The 16,754-nt window shown below is 45.1% G+C and overlaps 1 protein-coding gene across 2 annotated transcripts in view; it reads left to right on the forward strand.

Annotated features, from left to right (window-relative positions):
- The window catches only part of FAM219A (family with sequence similarity 219 member A), an 822,575-nt gene that overhangs the window by 75,533 nt on the left and 730,288 nt on the right, over positions 1-16,754 (forward strand). The gene's annotated exons all lie outside the window — the stretch shown is intronic.

Raw genomic sequence — 16,754 nt, forward strand, 5'->3', positions numbered from 1 at the left:
TGCAGATCTGGTCTTCGGTCAATGGTAGTCTACAGCACCCAGACTTCCTCTGGCTCTTCAAATGGCAGGCCCAGCTAGCTTCGAGATTTCCCAGTCTCCTTCTCTCATGCACTGTTTAAGTCCTTGGTAGCTCCCTGTCTCTCTGCTAGTTGTGCCTTGCAAGAGTGCAGAAGTAGGCTACCTCCAGCAATAGAGTGGGAACGTCGAGGGGAAAAATCAAAAGTCCAAAGAAAGGTCCCAAGAGTCGAAAAGTCAAAGAAAGAAAGATCATCAAGTCCCTCTCAGATTGAAAACTGATCTCTTATAATGCTAGTGATACTCTTTAATTATCATACTTCTCACTCAACGGATTGGCCAGCTCTCTCCCTCTCCCCAATACGCCCACTGCCTGCTAATAGGACACAAAGTTGGAGGGTGTGAATGATGGAGGCTGAGGGAGGAGAAATATTCATCACTCCAAAATGACAAGTGGGTTGAACTTTTTCCGTGACCTTAAATTCTGACAAAATGCCAGCTACCCTAATTTTTCAGATAACTGGAGGCACATATATTTTTTTGAGTTCTATAGTTTATGGCGAGTCGGAAGATACTATATCTCGGCATGCCCTTCCTGGGATGAGCTACCATTTTTATCTATTTACTCCTGAACCGAAATAGTCACAAATGTGCCCTTTCCTGATTCAAACCTTACTTCCATAACCTATCCTCACACCAACTCTCTATTCCCTTGGAATTATGAGAAGGCCGTAATCATCATGGTCCAATGTTAATCATATAGCAAGGCATCACATGGGTCGCTCAGTTTCACATAGCCCCCAGCTATTCCTAAATTGCATTTCTCCATCGTCACTGGACCCGAACATCTGCTTATCAGCAATATGTTTCATACACAATGTCTGATCATCCATTAGTGGCTCTGAAGCCATTTCCTGAGGTCGAGTTAGCCCAAAGGTCACTTCTGTTGGCCACATATGCACATTTCATGGGGAGGCCTGACCGGAAAGGTCATTTCTGCATGCTGCGTCATCTGCAACTCTCACAAGTTTGATCAAATTCTCTGTTATTTCTTTGTATTTCTAACTGAACCAGGACTGCTTTTCCAGGGAAGGGGGATGAAGTGAGGGGGGTGGACAGGCCCAGGTCTTGAGGTCAAATCTCAAAGGCACCTTTCAGTTCAATGAGGAAAACACCAGCTGCATCCATACTTCAGTAAATACAGCTTCTAAGATGTGCTTACATGTAACATTTTAGTTTTCTATCTGGGCATGTTGTTTAAACTACAATATTTCTTGACATACGGTATCGACAGATATAAGTTCACTTTAGGCATTACTCCCGTAGAGGCCACAGTTACATAGAAAATCCAACAAGTGTGCCTTTCCATTTGGATGTCAGTGTATTTGTCAAAAGTAAGGGTTATTCTCTGAAATATGTCACTCGGCTTCATTTTCTAAATGTAAGGCACAATTCCTGGTATTTTTTACATGCCTATTATTTCAATGTATATTTTCCCACGTGAACTGCTGTGGTTTTGAATCTGTCAAAAAGGTGCCTTTCACAGTTTACACGAAGTCGGCATCTGCAGCACCACATATTGTTTCTTATTCATTGGGCCTATCCATCAGTTTTAAGCTCTCCGGTAGATTCCCCTTCACTTGCGCACCTGTCCATTTTAGTCGAGTTGGCTAGGCCTATTTCTTTCCATTTCCCTAAGCCTTGTGTCGAAAATCACTGTTTTCTACTGGCTTTTATATTTCAGTGGAGCTCCACATTAGCCAGCTTCACTCTCAAAACAGGGCCTGGCCTGATCTCTCCATCTGTCACTCTGAGGCTGTATTTTCACCCCATACTAAATTGTCTTTCCAATGTGAATTTCAGTTAGCAAGAGTTTCATAGAGCGGTTTATACCTTCTAGGAACAATTTGCAAAAGAAAAGACCTCTCATGGCAAATCGTTGACTTATACATTGCACCCGATCTTGAATCTTCAACAAAGGGCACATTTGCCATGCAGTTTGTTTGAGATCATATGCTTGCCACTAGGGGTGTCACGGTATTAGTTTTATGACGGTATATCATGGTTATCGCGGTATAGCAGGTGGAGTTAACTAATCTTAACAAATATTTTCTAAAAGGTCATACATTGTCAGATTTGTCATCACAAACAAAACCAGGCACCCAGGGCCAGAATTGGGCTTTTCAACATACTTTCCACTGAAATGCCACCCCTTACTTCCACCAAACTCAAACACACGTGTGGAGAGGAGGAGGGGCGGGGGGAGCCCTGCTGCGACTGGCAAAGCAAACTGAATGGCTTTTCTTAAGTGGTCATTTAGGCTTTTAGCACACCACTGGCTACTGGTGAAGATGAACATGTTGCCATTTTGATAACCTGCATGCCACAGATCAATGGAGTCTGATGGTAGTATACGCTTGTGCGCATACACACAAACACGCACTCTCTCTTTATGTTACAGCCTTTAGTTTACTTCCGGTCCAAAAGGTGTTCAGTAATCACGGACATGTTACACCTTGGTATGGCAGCAGGGAATACCCACAGAGATGAGTAAATTTCGCAGTGTGACTTATTATATGTAAATTCAATGATGGAACCAGGGAAATCCCCCATTGTCATATGTTTAGAAAACTTTATCCATTATAAATATATAAACCTCAAAGCCGCAAACCCAAAGTAAACCCTTTTCCTTCTTGGCACTGTATTTATTCTTCCTATTGCTAACATATTGATTTTGTGTCAGGCACGTGTGGTTTATGGAATGGCATTTAAAAATTGCTCCAACTGAAACTACTTGTCAGACGGCACATCCAACAGTGCAAGACTGCGCAGCACTTGCTTACTGCAGCCTTTCCAAATCAGATTGAAAAGCACACTTAACGGTATGAACGGTATACCGGTATAAACAATGTGACGGTTATTATTGTTCAATTAAGTGGTTCACGGTATCTTTAACGGTATACCGTAATACCGTTACATCCCTACTTGCCACCTGCCGTTTTGCCCTTCATTTTTCACCACAGCCCTTCTAATTGACGACAGTGTGCCCAAACACTCCAATTCATTTGGAACATGGAATGCAACTGTTTCTTCGCCCTGATTTGCGTGCTCAGTGGCTCTTTCCTGTTAAGAGCTTGAGGCAGTGATGTTACTTTTTGGTTTCTGTGTCATTGGTGCCCCAATGATACCTGTCTAGCGTTTTGAAGCTCAGGCAAGCGCTGTTGCTACTGTGTAGTCTTTTCCCTTTCCTCAATGTCTCTTGACTTGTCTGGAGATGGCTACTCGGTTACTAACTATTTATTTTCCTTTTTCCTGGGGCAACTTAACTTTCCTCCATTGATGCTCCAATAATGCCCTTCCCTTACCGAGTGTTGAGTCCCACCCCATTTCCAGCGAGCTGTTAAAGTTCTGACACTTCTCACTCTTCCCCAATGAAACTGTTGTCCTTCTTTTCTCCCTAATTATCCATTTTGATTTTTTTGTCTTCAGTAAAATAAATGTTGGGCCTGACCCACAGATTAGAACTCCTTCCAATCAGAAAATAATTTACTGGGCAATATTGTTTTTTTTTTTTTTTTAATACTGGTCATTTGTCTTTTTCCAGACACCGGTGACGTAGTAACAGAATTATCATTTGGTCCTGAACTTCCTACTCTGTGTTGCATATTCTCAATCAACCTGGATGGCTTTTTCTTTGCACCACCAGAAATATTGTTCATGCACGGTAACGCACTGTGCGGACCTGGCAGTGATAGAAAAGACACAGCATGCACTCATTAGATGGCCATCTCTGTCGAGCAACATCCATGTGCTGGAAACCCACGGTTAGTAAATAAGAATATATGATGTACTGCTGCAGTGGTGTGTGGCCCTAAACTTAGGGTTATGAACAGAAGAACATTACCCGCCTTTTGCATGACTGCAGCACTGCTAAGTATTTGTTTTTATTTCCTTGAAAGTATGTGAAAGGATGCTTGCTGTGATGTACTCTGTGTACTGTACTGCGAGACAAAGGCAGGCAGATGGAGTGACTCATGTACTGCAAGCTGCCATACTAAGGAAAAACAGAGGAAACTGAATGGGACAGGTGGGTCTGTGAGGCTGTTCGTGAGGAGTGGGAAAGTAGTTACGGAGACTGCTTGTAGTGTAGCCGGACTTATGTGCACACTAGCAACATAACAATATATCTGGGTTGATCTGAAAAAAGACAACAAGGTGATGCATTATTTAGATCTTTGCTAAATGCCTGTTACAGTAAATTCACATTTCGTATCGGAGAAAATCGGATCCTAAATTGTTTCCAGATGGCCTTTAGGAAAGTTCTTTTGGCAATGTACTCCTTCTTAATTTGCTGATTAGTCAAGCCTGTCTTAAATCATCGACGCTGCTGTATGTATTATTTGTAGATTTTGAGTCTGCATTGGATACGATCGATCGACCACTCATATGTTCCAAATTAGAGAAACTGAAGATCCCAAAGGACTTATTGCTAGCATGTCAACTATTGCATGAAAACAACTCTTCATGTGTGAAACTGAATAATAAAGGAGATCTGTCAGCACGAATCGATATTGCAAGATGCGTAAAGCAGGGGTGTATACTGGCCCCTGTTTTGTTTAACCTGTTTATGGCAGATATCAGAGACCCACTGACTAATACCCATAATTTCCCACCAGAACTGGGTAATCTAAGAGTTGGGTTTGAGATTTGTGGTTCCTTCACAAAGGTCCATCCACACACATTGTACTCTAATAAATGTAAATGGTATGTTGAAAGTCAAAGGCCTAACACGTGACCAATTGCTCGTTCTCTCCATTGGATCCTGGAGGCACAAGCCCAACACATGAATGGCTGTGCCACCAGCACTCTTGCTAAGGGATTAGCCTGACAAATGGCCTGCGCTACCTCAGTCTGATCTGTCTTTTTAGATGAAATACAGGAAATATGACCAGCAGTCTTATTAGTTTAAAAACATTTAAATTGTCCAACATGTTATTGACTGCATTTCTTATCCCAAGTATAAACATAGATTGGTATGGCAGGCAGCAGGTTTAGTCAAGATGGACACACAACTAGCTCTGCCTGAACCATACCGGTTTTCGGTAGGTTTGTGCATACGAAACATCTGACGCGCATGTTTCTTTCAGAAGGACCCACAAATTGGAAATTGCAAGCTATTTAATTTTGACGTTTAAATTATAGGTTCACACTAGGGTGACACGACTAATCTGAAGTCCTCGGTATACAGTCCCACCCCACAATTGTGGGCAAGAAAAAAACAGACTGTGATGCCTCAAAATTTCAAATGTATTTAAAACCATTAAGTCAAAATTGGAAATGTATTTAAAACCATTAAGTCAATTCAAACAAAGATGTTCTCCAGCTTTATATCACGGTAATCATTACAATGTTATAGACTCATAAGCAATTAGTCAACAAAACACGTTTTTCCCTGCCTATTTTCCTTTCCATAATCTGCTCTAGGTGTATATTATACTCTAAATGTTACTAAGCGTTTTAAATACACTCCTTCTGTGATTGCTTCTATCTAACCAATACAGTATAGTTCAATAATAACTTTGCGCTAATCGGCCAGTTTGTGTACATATTGATGTAAAACCATAACAACATTACAAAATGTCTTCAAAAATACATTTTTTTTCTCCAGTATCAGAACAAGTATGGTGTAGGAGAAAAGCTACTTGAACAAATGGCATTTGTATACATATGTCTTTTATTTGGCTCCCCTGTATAAGTGTGGGGTTGTGAATGCATTGGCTATGTGCAGGTCATTTAAATGTAGGCAAGAAGAAATGACAACTGACTCTTTCTGCATTATGAAAAAAATTTCTCCGGGATTGCATATTCTTCTCTGAACACGTGTATGTAGTCTTTTCAGAATATGAATGTCGCTTTCTCTGAACAGGTGTATCTAACTTTAGTTCTATAATGTGTGCCCTTTTCAGTCTACATGTGTGTACAGCTTTCATTGTATGTGTAGCTTTTAATCTATTCCTACTTAATTGCCTTCAGCTCTGCACATGTTTGGGTTGGAGCTGTAATATTCTCCAGTAGCAGTTGCCATGTTAAAACACCCTTGCCTTTCACATTACATTGAATTGCAATATGTGGGGACTTCAGGGGTTTAGCACTTTGCATGATTTCCTGTGAATAGGATACATTGTCTGTGCTCTTTTCTCTTGCCTGACCATATAATTTATGACTAGACTCACACCGGCTGCAAATATGCTTGATATCACATTAGGCAATAGTATCTCATGAGGACACTAGGGCCTGTGTGATTCTATTTAATGGTGCTTAGTTTTACAAAAACACTTATGCATTTAAAATGCACCAAATTGCTGTCAGTTTTTAAATTGTGCTACTCAATACAAACATGCATTGGGTTTTAAGGAACTTACCTCTCACTTCAAATTCATTTGAATGGGAGAGACAGAGCGTTTTTATTTCACACTGCACCTGTATCTTGTCAAATTAGCATTCCCCTTGATTCCAAGCCCCTTTGATTCCTGTGATTTTACCTTGTGTAATACTATGGGCAATTTGGATTTATATTGGGTGTTTCTGTAATTACATTTTAAATGTGGCTTCTTATGTTTAGAGAATCAGTTGGGGTCTGGCATTTACTACCTCAGCTCTCTGAAGGAACTTCTCCCTCCTACCTGCCTAGGAAACCAGTCATCCCGATGGTTTCAGCTCCCCAGCCATCTACATCTCAAGTTGAATCAGGAACTACTCTTCAGCATTCATCTCCCAATATTAGTAATCCTCAATCTGTGTGCAAGCTATTGTATCTTCAGCTCCTCCCCACATCTTGTGACAAAGGTGTGGCTTGTACCAGCAGCATGACTGCAAGTGTGGGAGGGAATTCTACTCCTCATGTTGTGGAGAGGCCTTTCCTTTAATGCAACTTTGGATGTAAATGTGTGAGCATAATAATATAAAGATCATTATATTTTGTGTATCAAACTGAATGATTCAAAATGTTCCTGTATGTTGTGCACGTCAAGAGATAATCATTTTTCCTATTGTCTTGATTTTCTTCCATTTCACCAAGGCAATTTTTAGATTACCAGCTATAGTTTTTTAGTTATGCACTGCAGTTTGCTGAAGTTGGTAGAACCTTCCTTTCTAAAGATATGATTTTTCGAATGTTTACATGTTTGCTTTCAAATGCACACAACAAACTTTATTTTCCAGATTGACAAGAATTAGAAGTCAAACGAATGCCGATTTCGTTCTGCAGCTTTCACTGGCGGTGTATGTGAAATGGGCTCCTTTTCATTTTACTGACATACAAAGCTCAACATGAGTTTGATTAAAAGTAAACATGGTCTTATGAATAGGGCCTGGAAAAAAAACTCATTTGAATAAGCCTTGCCTGGCATATGATTGTTACAATAACGGCCTTCACTCATGATTTTGGGTCTGATGACATAGATTCCCAGGGTTGGGGCTGCTAGGGTGAGTTGAATCCAGTTACTTGTTCAGGCAAGTTGTATTGTGTTGTATTTATTAGGTTTATATAGCGCTTTACTCCAAAGCGCTGCACATTTTTACAACAGGATACATTTAACAATAACAAAAATAACAGTAACAGTAGAAGCAAATACAATTTTGAATCAGACCAACAAAACAGTATTTAGAGCAATTAGACAGAAGGGAAGGGAGTGGTGGAGTAGAACTGGGAGGGATGGGAAGGAAGAGGAGGAGGGAGACAGAAGGGGTAAACGGAAGAGGATAGAGTGGAGGGGGAAGCGGAGGGAGATGATTATAGGGGGAAGGGTGGGAGAGGGGGAGGGGGAAGAGAGGGGAATCATGGCAGGGAATGGAGAAGGAGAGATATAAGGGATGTACGGAATGAGGAAAAGGTAGGAATGGTGTGGATTGAGAGAGGTAAGGAGTTCCAGTGAAGGGGAGCTAGGAGTTGGAAAGAGCGGAAACGGGAGGAGGCTTTAGGGGAAGGAGGAATAGTGAGGAGGAAGTAGTAAGCAGAGCAAAGAGAGCGAGAGGGAGTGTAGAAAGAGAGAAGGGAAGAGAGATAAGGGGGAGCGAGATCATGGAGAGATTTGAAGAGTAAGCAGAGGAAATTAAATTAAGTTGGGAGTGAAAGGGAAGCCAGCCAAAGGAGGATAGGGAGGCAGAGATGGAATCTCGGGAGGTGAGGAGACTGAGTACAGATGTCAGAATGGTAGCTAGATTTGAGGGGGGTGAGATGTGAAGTAGGTAGATCAAAGAGTAAGGAGGAGCAGTAGAAGAGGTGAGGGAAGATTAGGGAGGAGATTGAAAGTTTAGTGGCATGGAAAGTAAGAGAGGGGCAGACTTTGTGAATATTATAGAGGTGGTAGCGATAGGCACGAGAGGTGAGAGAGATATGATGGGGGGGGGGGGAGTGAGAGAGGAGTCACAGTAAATGCCTAAATTGCGAGCATGGGGGAAGAAAGTAAGGTTAGAGGGAGGAAAATGAATGAATGGGAGGAGGAGAGGGAGGGGGAAGGGAGTTGAAGGGGAAGAACACTACCTCAGTTTTGTCAGAGTTAAGGGAAAGAAGGCAAGTCTTTAATGACAGGAAGATAGTTTAAGGTGGAGGTCAGGAGAGAAGGAAGAGAAGGAAAGAAAGAGCTGCGTGTCGTCAGCATAGAAGTGGTGAGAGATGCCAAATGAGATTACAGGGGCAAGGAGGGGGGTGTAGAGTGAGAATAGGAAAGGGCCAAGCACCGAGCCTTGGGGTACTCTGTATTTCAGAGGCTGGGATGGAGAGGAGCGGCCTCCCCAGGAAAAAGTAAAAGAGCAGGAGGAGAGGTAAGAGGATAGCCAGTTGAGTACAGAGCCTTTGAATCTGAAGGAAGAGGGAGTGTTGAGAAGAAGGGGCTGATCGACAGTGTCGAAGGCAGCTGAGAGATCAAGAAGAATAAGGACAGAGGATTGCTTAGAGTGTCGAGCGGAGAGGAGGGAGTTAAGGATGCAAGTGAGGGCTGTTTCAGGAGAGTGTTTAGGGCGGAAGCCAGATTGAGAAGGGGGAAGGGGAGAGAGATTAGAGACAAAGGTTGAGAGCTGCGAGTAGGCGAGGTGCTCAAGAAGTTTGGAGAGGAATGGGAGAAGTGAGATGGGATGGAAATTATAGGTGAGCAGGGGGATCAGCAGAAGGTTTCTTCAGAATAGGAATGATAGTGGCATGCTTGAAAGCAGAGGGGAAGGTGGCCGAGGAAAGGCAGGTGTTGAAGAAGGAAGTTAGGTAGGGAATAAGAAGAGGGTAGATTTAAGGAATAAGAAGGGAGGGGAAAGGGTCAGTTGGAGCAGACGAGGGGTGGGCTTTGGAAAGGAGGATGGCGACGTCAGAAGGGGAGACAGGGGAGAAGTCAGTTATGCAGGTAGATGGAGAGAAAGGAGGAGGAGGAGGGGGGATGAAGAGGAGGAATTGATTTTTTTGTCAAAGGGTAAGAATCTTGGAGGAGAAGAAGTTTGCAAAGTCAGATTGAGAAAGGGTGGAGGTGGTTGAGGGATCAGGGGTAGGAGGAGAGGGAAGACGAGAGAGAGTTTGGAAGATGCAGGGGTGGGTGGCCTGGGCTTGAAGGTTAGAGTAGTAGGAGCGTTTAGCCGAGGAGAGGGAGTGGTAAGAGAAGTAGGAGCTTTGGTTGGATAGCGAAGGAGATTTGAGCCTGAGTGTCTCGACGTCGGAGGAGACGTCGCATGGAGAGGAGTTGAGGAGTTGAGGAGAGAGCCACGGTTGAGAGGGTTTCCGGGTTGGACGGAAGAAGGAAAGGGGGTGGAGTAGATCGAGTGAGGAGGAGATAGAAGAGGAGAGAGTAGAAAGTGCGTCATTGGCCGATAGAGAAGGGACATCTTGGAGAGAGGAAGAGCAAGTTTTCGAGAAAGAGGGAGGGATCCAAGCTACGAAGGTCACGTCGTGAGAAGATGGAAGGGGAAGGCTTAGGGGAAGAAGGAAGGGGAGTAATTGAGAAGGAGAGTAAAGCATGATTGGAGAGATAGACAGGAAGTGTAGAGACTGTAGAGGAGGGGTAGGAGGAGTTAAAGATAAGGTCAAGAGTGGAGCCAGAGGAGTGAGTAGGAGAGGAAGGAAGAGGGGAAAGAATGTAGGAGTCGAGGAAGGATGAAAGGGGATAGGAGTGAGGGGGAGAAGGGATGTGGAGATTAAAATCTCTGAGGACAGTTGGAGGACAGGGAGAGGGAGAGATGAGAGAAAGGAGGTGATCGAGGTCATCATAGAAGGAAGAGAGAGGGCCAGGGGGTCGATATATGATTAGAAAGGAGATTGGATGTGGAGAGAAGGATTTGTAAAGAAACTCAAAAGAGGGGAAAGAAGGAAGAGATACAGAGGAGGGAGGGGAAAGGTATTTGGGGTGGAAGAGGAGGCCAATACCTGGAAGAGGAGGCCAATACCTCCGCCATGGCCAGTAGCACGGGAGATATGAGAGAAGGAGGAGGAAGAGGTGGTTAGGGAAGCAGGGACTGTAGTGTTGTGAGGAGGGATCCAGGTTTCAGTAAGGCAAAGGAAATGAAGGTTGAGACAGAGGAACATGTTAAGAACTGCTGTGGTCTTATTGCAGAGGGATTGGGCGTTCCAGAGAGCAATGTTGATGAGGGAGGAGGGTTGGACAGTGGGGGGTTAGAGAAGATTAGGACGGTGAGAGAGGGAAGGTGTAGTACTGGAGGAGTGGCGGAGGGGATTAAAGAGGGGAATGGACATGAGGAGGAGGAGGGAGGAGAGGACATGGGAGGTGGAGAGAAGGAAGAGGGAGGGGGCAAGGTTAGAGAGGACGGAGGAGAAGAGATGTGGCCGAAAGCATAACGGGGAGAGAGAGGGAGGAAAGGGATAAAGAGGTATGGAAAGGGGTGCAGAAGGAGGGGGAGAGGGAGAAGGTGAGAGGGGAGCCTAATAGGAAGGGGGAAAGAAACTAGGGGTAGCACTGGAGGGAGTAGTTGGGCAAGGGAGAAGGTAAAGGTGGTAGAGCACAGGGAAGGGGAAGGGGGCGAATAGGTCCTTAGAGGGGGCAGGCGAGGAGGGCCACAGCGTTGGAGCAGTTGGAGAAGCAGAAGGTTTCCAGGAAGACAGGGGCAGGGGAGGAGGCAAGAGAAAGTTAGTGGAAGAGTCTGCCGTGGGGTTAAACTGGGTTGGGAAGTAGTGGCAGGGAGTTATCCAAGACTGGAGGAAGAGTAATAACAGGAGGTAGGTGGGGGCACAGCAGTGGACCCAACTCTGGACTAGGAAGGTGGAGAGGTCAATGGACAACCAGCCCATGAAGGAGGGCGGGGTAGAGAGGGCCGGCTGCAGCGGAGGGCTGGTAGTTGCAGGGACGTGAGTTCAGAAGGTGGGCAGGTCAATGAGGACCGGAGAGCTGGCAGTTGAGTGGCTGGAGGGGACAGAGACAAAGACCTGGGTGGCACTTTGTGGAAGGGGCAGACTCAATGTGGCCCCTTAGTGAAGGCATAGACCAGGATCGCGGAGGGGTCAATGGATAACCTGTGTGAAGAGGAGAGAGGTGGGTGACCCTGTGGAACTGAGAGCCATTGCAGAGGAGGGCTGGAAGGTGAAGGGACCCGGGGTCAGGGAGGCGGACCGATTCAGTGAGGACCGAGGAGCCGGCTGTTGAGAGGTGGTTGGTACAGAGGACCGGAGGCCACACTGGGGGGCCAAGTTGGGATTAGCTGAGGAGGGGCACTCTGCGGACTGGACGCCCAGGGCCGTGGTGGCTGGCGGGCAGTGAGACAGAGGGCTGAGGTAGGCCGAGAGGACCAGAGTGCCCGCGATGGAGCTGTAGAGGACAGCCGAGAAGGGGCCCTCGGTGGCAAGGACGCCCTGGTGCGTGGAGGAGGGTGGCCAGAGACTCGGTAGTTTGGAGAGCTGGATGAAGGCTGCAAGGATCAGCTGGAGAGGGGCTTCCTAGGGCTTGCAGTGGAAAGGACGCCGCAGCCCGAGGAGAAGGGCAGGCGGTGACTCTGTGGGTAGGGGGGAAAGCAGATCAGAAGAGCTGGTGGGCACTGAAGTCAGAGTGCCAGTGCAGGACTGCGCGGGAAGTGTCTGTGATGGGGGCAGCTGGGATACAGCGAATGAGGGGCCCTCAGTAGCAAGCAGCAGATGAGGAGAGCTGGTGGGCACTGAAGCCCAGAGTGCAGCGCAGAAGCGAGTAGTAGATGAGGAGAGCTGGTAGGCACTGAAGTCAGGGTGACAGTGCAGGATCTGTGCGGGAAGAGGCTGTGGTGGGGGCTGAGCTGGGATTCAGCCGATGAGGGGCCCTCAGTGGGAAGGACAACACAGCTGTGAAAAAGGGCAGGTTGTGATGCCTAAGACCGGGGAATCGGATGTTGAGGAGGACTGGAGGGGTCCGGGGACTAGAGTGCCCGCGTCGCAGCAGAGCAGGAAGAGGCCACACAGGGGTCCAGCTGTAACCAGCCTTAGTGGAATAGGCTGGCAGAGGCACAGCAGCAGAGACCCGACTGGGTCGTGAGGAAGAGGAGGCAGCTCCCGCTGCGGAACAAAGGAGCCACAGACCAGGTAAGATGCACGGTACCTGCCGTAGCATGCAGGAGCACCAAGCTCCGGTCCAAGGTTGAGGGCGGGCTAGCGCCGCGGCGGACACAGAGAACTGAGGCTGAGGAGGCAGCTGAGGGGGACCGAGCGGCAACCGCAGATGGATCAGACAATCTCGGCAGCAGAACCCAGTCAGAGTTGATGCAGAACGTTGGGGCCCAGCTCGAGCAAGGTGCGCAGTGCGCGCGGCAGCACAGAGAAAGTCCCGGTCCAAGATGGGGGGGGGGTTGGCGCCGTGGCAGACAGGAGGACCAAGGCAGAAGAGGCCGGAGTGCGGGGCCAAGCTGGCATTTCAAGTTGAATACAATTTAATGTTGAATACAATTTAATGTACAATTTAATGTTACATTTCAAGTTGAATACAATTCAGTGTTATTCAAAATTAAATTGAATGTACAGCAATATACGATTGAAAATTAATAAAGGTTATTTTCTATTATACTCCTGTTAATTTTTAATTGCATTTTCAGAAGTGTTCACCATTGAAAGGAACACATCTTAAAAATACAGATAGCTTCTCTAGACATGACTTCCAAATTATAGGAATAGGTTCTGTTTAAGCTTCAGGGCTGCGAAATAAGGGTTCTAGGAGACCTTCAGCTTTACTTCAATTGGCTTTTGCTCATTGTTATCAGAAAACTGATCAGTCCTTTAGAGTACTGGGAAACTTTTTTTCCCTTTTTGAATTCGTGTCCTTTATTACATTGCACCCAGCACCTTACGTGCAGTGTTACGGGTATACTTTTGTATCATCCTAGTTTTTTTACACATGGGATTTTTGGTTACTTTGTGTGCCTAAAGAATAGCTGGTGGCAGCAGATACACTGTTGCAGTACTTTTATTGTGCACATTCATGTTTGCTGTGTATGACTCTGAAATGTTGCAAGTGCCCTAAAATGGCTGTGCCATGTGATTTATGCTGGCTTATTTGGCCATATTGCTATTTGGCCTTCTTCCTGCCTTGCCAGGTCTGGAAATTGCTTATAAAGGTCATTCACTTGCATGGTGCCAGAAAGTCTAGGTGTGGGGCAAATATGAAACCAGTAGTTGTCCCCGATTGGACAATTACTGGCTGTTTGAATGGTGCAGATCCTTACCATTACTGGGCTTGGACCTTTTTCCAGCTCAGATTTTGGATTCTTCAGATCATGGTTCTAGCCAAAAATCCCTTGAAGAAGCACAGCCTGCTGAATATTTGAAGACGACTCCAGGAGTGGCCAATCATCCCTTCCTGTGTCCAGCCCAGTGAAGCCCTGTGTGACGACCTGATCTCTGAAGACCCTGAGCGGTGCTTTAGCCCTTGGGCTAGTGGGGCCAACTAGTCTCAATGCCTTCTCGCAGATCCTAACCTTCTGAGCCTTTGGAAGTGTCCCTGGGCTGACCATCTCACTTGTGGGCTACCTCGCCAGAAGTATCACCATTCCACTTTTAAACCCAGAACTGCTACAAATCTCCTTCTCGGATTTCAGCATCAAAGGATCCTGTCCTGGAGCAGTTTCTGTGACTGTGAAGGGAAGGAAGCCTGTCATCTGTGTGATCATCTTGCAACTGCCCACGACTGGAAGATCACTCGAACCCACAACTCTCGGGCATACCTCACCAGAACCAACGATGGAAGATAAAGCCCCCAGACGATCCACAGCATCTGGAAAAATCAGAGTTGGGGCGAGGGGGGCAGGTATGTAAACAGTCTATCCTTCCCCCGGCCCCTGCCCCCCTTGTCCTCCATAGGGTAAAAATGGGAATAAGTCGCGTAGGGGTTACATTCCTATATTAAGGATACCACTGATTTGTTACTTAAAGTGGACAACATAATCTGAAATCATACTTTTATTCTAGTCTCCCTTGATGTAGTCTCTCCCCATATCGGAGCATTCAACAAGATTCTGGTCTTCAAGCTTGTAAATGCTATTTGGACACTAGGTCCATTAGTTATAAGCACCACAATTAAATGTTGGTTCTGTCTCTGACATTTTCTCTTTGAAGGTTAATCTTTTCACCAACAAATTGGTACGGCCATGGATACATGCATGGCTCCCACCCATGCCCATTTATTTATGGGCTGGCCAGAAGAAACCATACCATGTTAACAACAATATATGTTAACCATGTAGTACATTGTTTGATGATTTATTTATTCCCAGGGGCGGACCTATTTCTCTTTATGAATATGTGGATTGTTTAAATGATAATGCTCTCAATTTGAGATTTACAACCATTGCTAGTTCTACTGAAATTGCTTTTCACAGTCATTGAAATGTAGTATCCCTTATGGGGAATTTCTACGCGCAAGAAGAAATTGCTCTAAAGAGGAGGACTTTAAAAATGCTGCTAGGCAAGTGTAAGAAAGTGCACAATGGTGATGTTTCATTGATGTCTTTTGGATCCTTAGCATATGTTCAAGAACATAAATGCAAAGGCAATAGAGAACGTAAATTACGCCAACTTGAGTGATGACTTATAATACAGATGGGGACATTGAAACCCAATGGACAAAATAGTGATGAGGAGTTTTGTCTTTCTGGATTAATAATGCCTCGGTGTTAGAGTTGATTTTTGGATACAGGAGAAAATGTATATCGCCCAATGTGGCTGGATTTTGTACATTGATATGGACTGCTGCTATTTCTGTTGCATTTTATATGTGGTGTAAATTGGATTGTTTTAGCCCACTGGGCGTAATATATATTGGAAATGTTTGATATTTGTTGGTTGTTCTTTCTATTTTACATTTTACCCCCTGGGGTTGTTTTCGCACTTTGTCATATAGTGCTGCTGCTGTTTTGGGACTTCATATGCTCGTGGGATTGTCACGAAAACGTGGCACATTCTTCAATGTGTAATCGATTGTTAGTAACTTGCAAATTTAGCTTGTTAAATTGCTTTTTGGTAAAATTATTTTATTGCTAGTTAGTTCTCTGTCAGAAATCATGTGTTTGTATATACAACTTCTTTTGACATTCATGTTTTCGTTACATTTGTTTAATTGTAATGATATGGTTAGGACTCCATTATAAGATGGCGTTTGCATTTGTGATGAATAACTTGAATCTTGAATGGAAGTCATCTGACATGGTAAACGTGTGATCTGGAGGAGGGTCCAAAGTTTTCTTTTTAAGGATTGAGCTGTGGAGTTTGGAATTGGAAATTGCCTGACGAATTCTTTGGATGGACGGAACACAAGGCGATATGTGATTTTTGTCACATGGGCCTTTTTTCTGCTTAGACTATGGATATGCTAATTTACAGCTCTAGGATTGCTGGGTTGGTTTTAATAAGAATGAAATGCATTGTAGCATTTTACTGAACGAGTGCCTCAGTCTTTTTTGCTTGTGAGGGTGAATGGTAAATCCTCCACTGCTTTGCAAGCTTTTCTTTTTTTAAATATATGTAATCTCTCCCTAACACACAAACATACCTTCAAACAAACAAACTCTCGCACATTCACACGAATATATATTGTTTATTTTAAATGTACCTTGCTTGAGTTGTGGCAGTGACCCTCCTACCCGCCCCCCTTCTTCTAGAACTCGCTCAGCAGGAGTAGATCCGGGGTCATGAGACTATCTTCACCCGTATTCTCTCTGCTCACGAAGCGTTTCGACTATAGGCTCGGCATTCTGACCCTTGCTCCTGGCCTGTAGCAGGTGGTAGGGACAGGGAAGAGTATAGAGCCGTTTATTGTCCTCAATAGGCTGATTTTTCGCGTGTCTATTGAGGAAAAAGAAGGTTGTGACATCGCAGCATGTCTCACTTATGCTTTTCAACGGGCTGGGAATTAGTCAGGGCTAGGGGTTTGATGTCAACAGCCTTGGTGTATGCACAGCACTGTGCAGGGCGTTAGGAAGACTAGTCTTTGTAAAGAATGGAAACATTTTTAGGATTGCAGATGAACAAAAGTTTTTTTTTTTATTGTTTTTGTTTTTTCCCTGCCAAGGTGACTTTTCGGGTTGCAGAGGCTCCATGAAAAATACATGGGCAGCACCCATATTGCTCCTCTTATTTGAGGTCTACCACTGTGCGGCAGTGACCCTGGCTGCTGTGAGTTGTAAGGTATGGCCTGTGGCTATGCCTGCAGGCTCCATGCATCATGTGTGGTCTTCAATCCCTGAGTGCAGCACCACTACCAGTAATGATCACAGGCAAGATACAAGGCCATGCCCTGGGG

This window comes from Ambystoma mexicanum, chromosome 6p, assembly GCF_040938575.1.
Source record: "Ambystoma mexicanum isolate Mex_15411 chromosome 6p, UKY_AmexF1_1, whole genome shotgun sequence".
Classification (NCBI taxonomy): Eukaryota; Metazoa; Chordata; class Amphibia; order Caudata; family Ambystomatidae; genus Ambystoma; species Ambystoma mexicanum.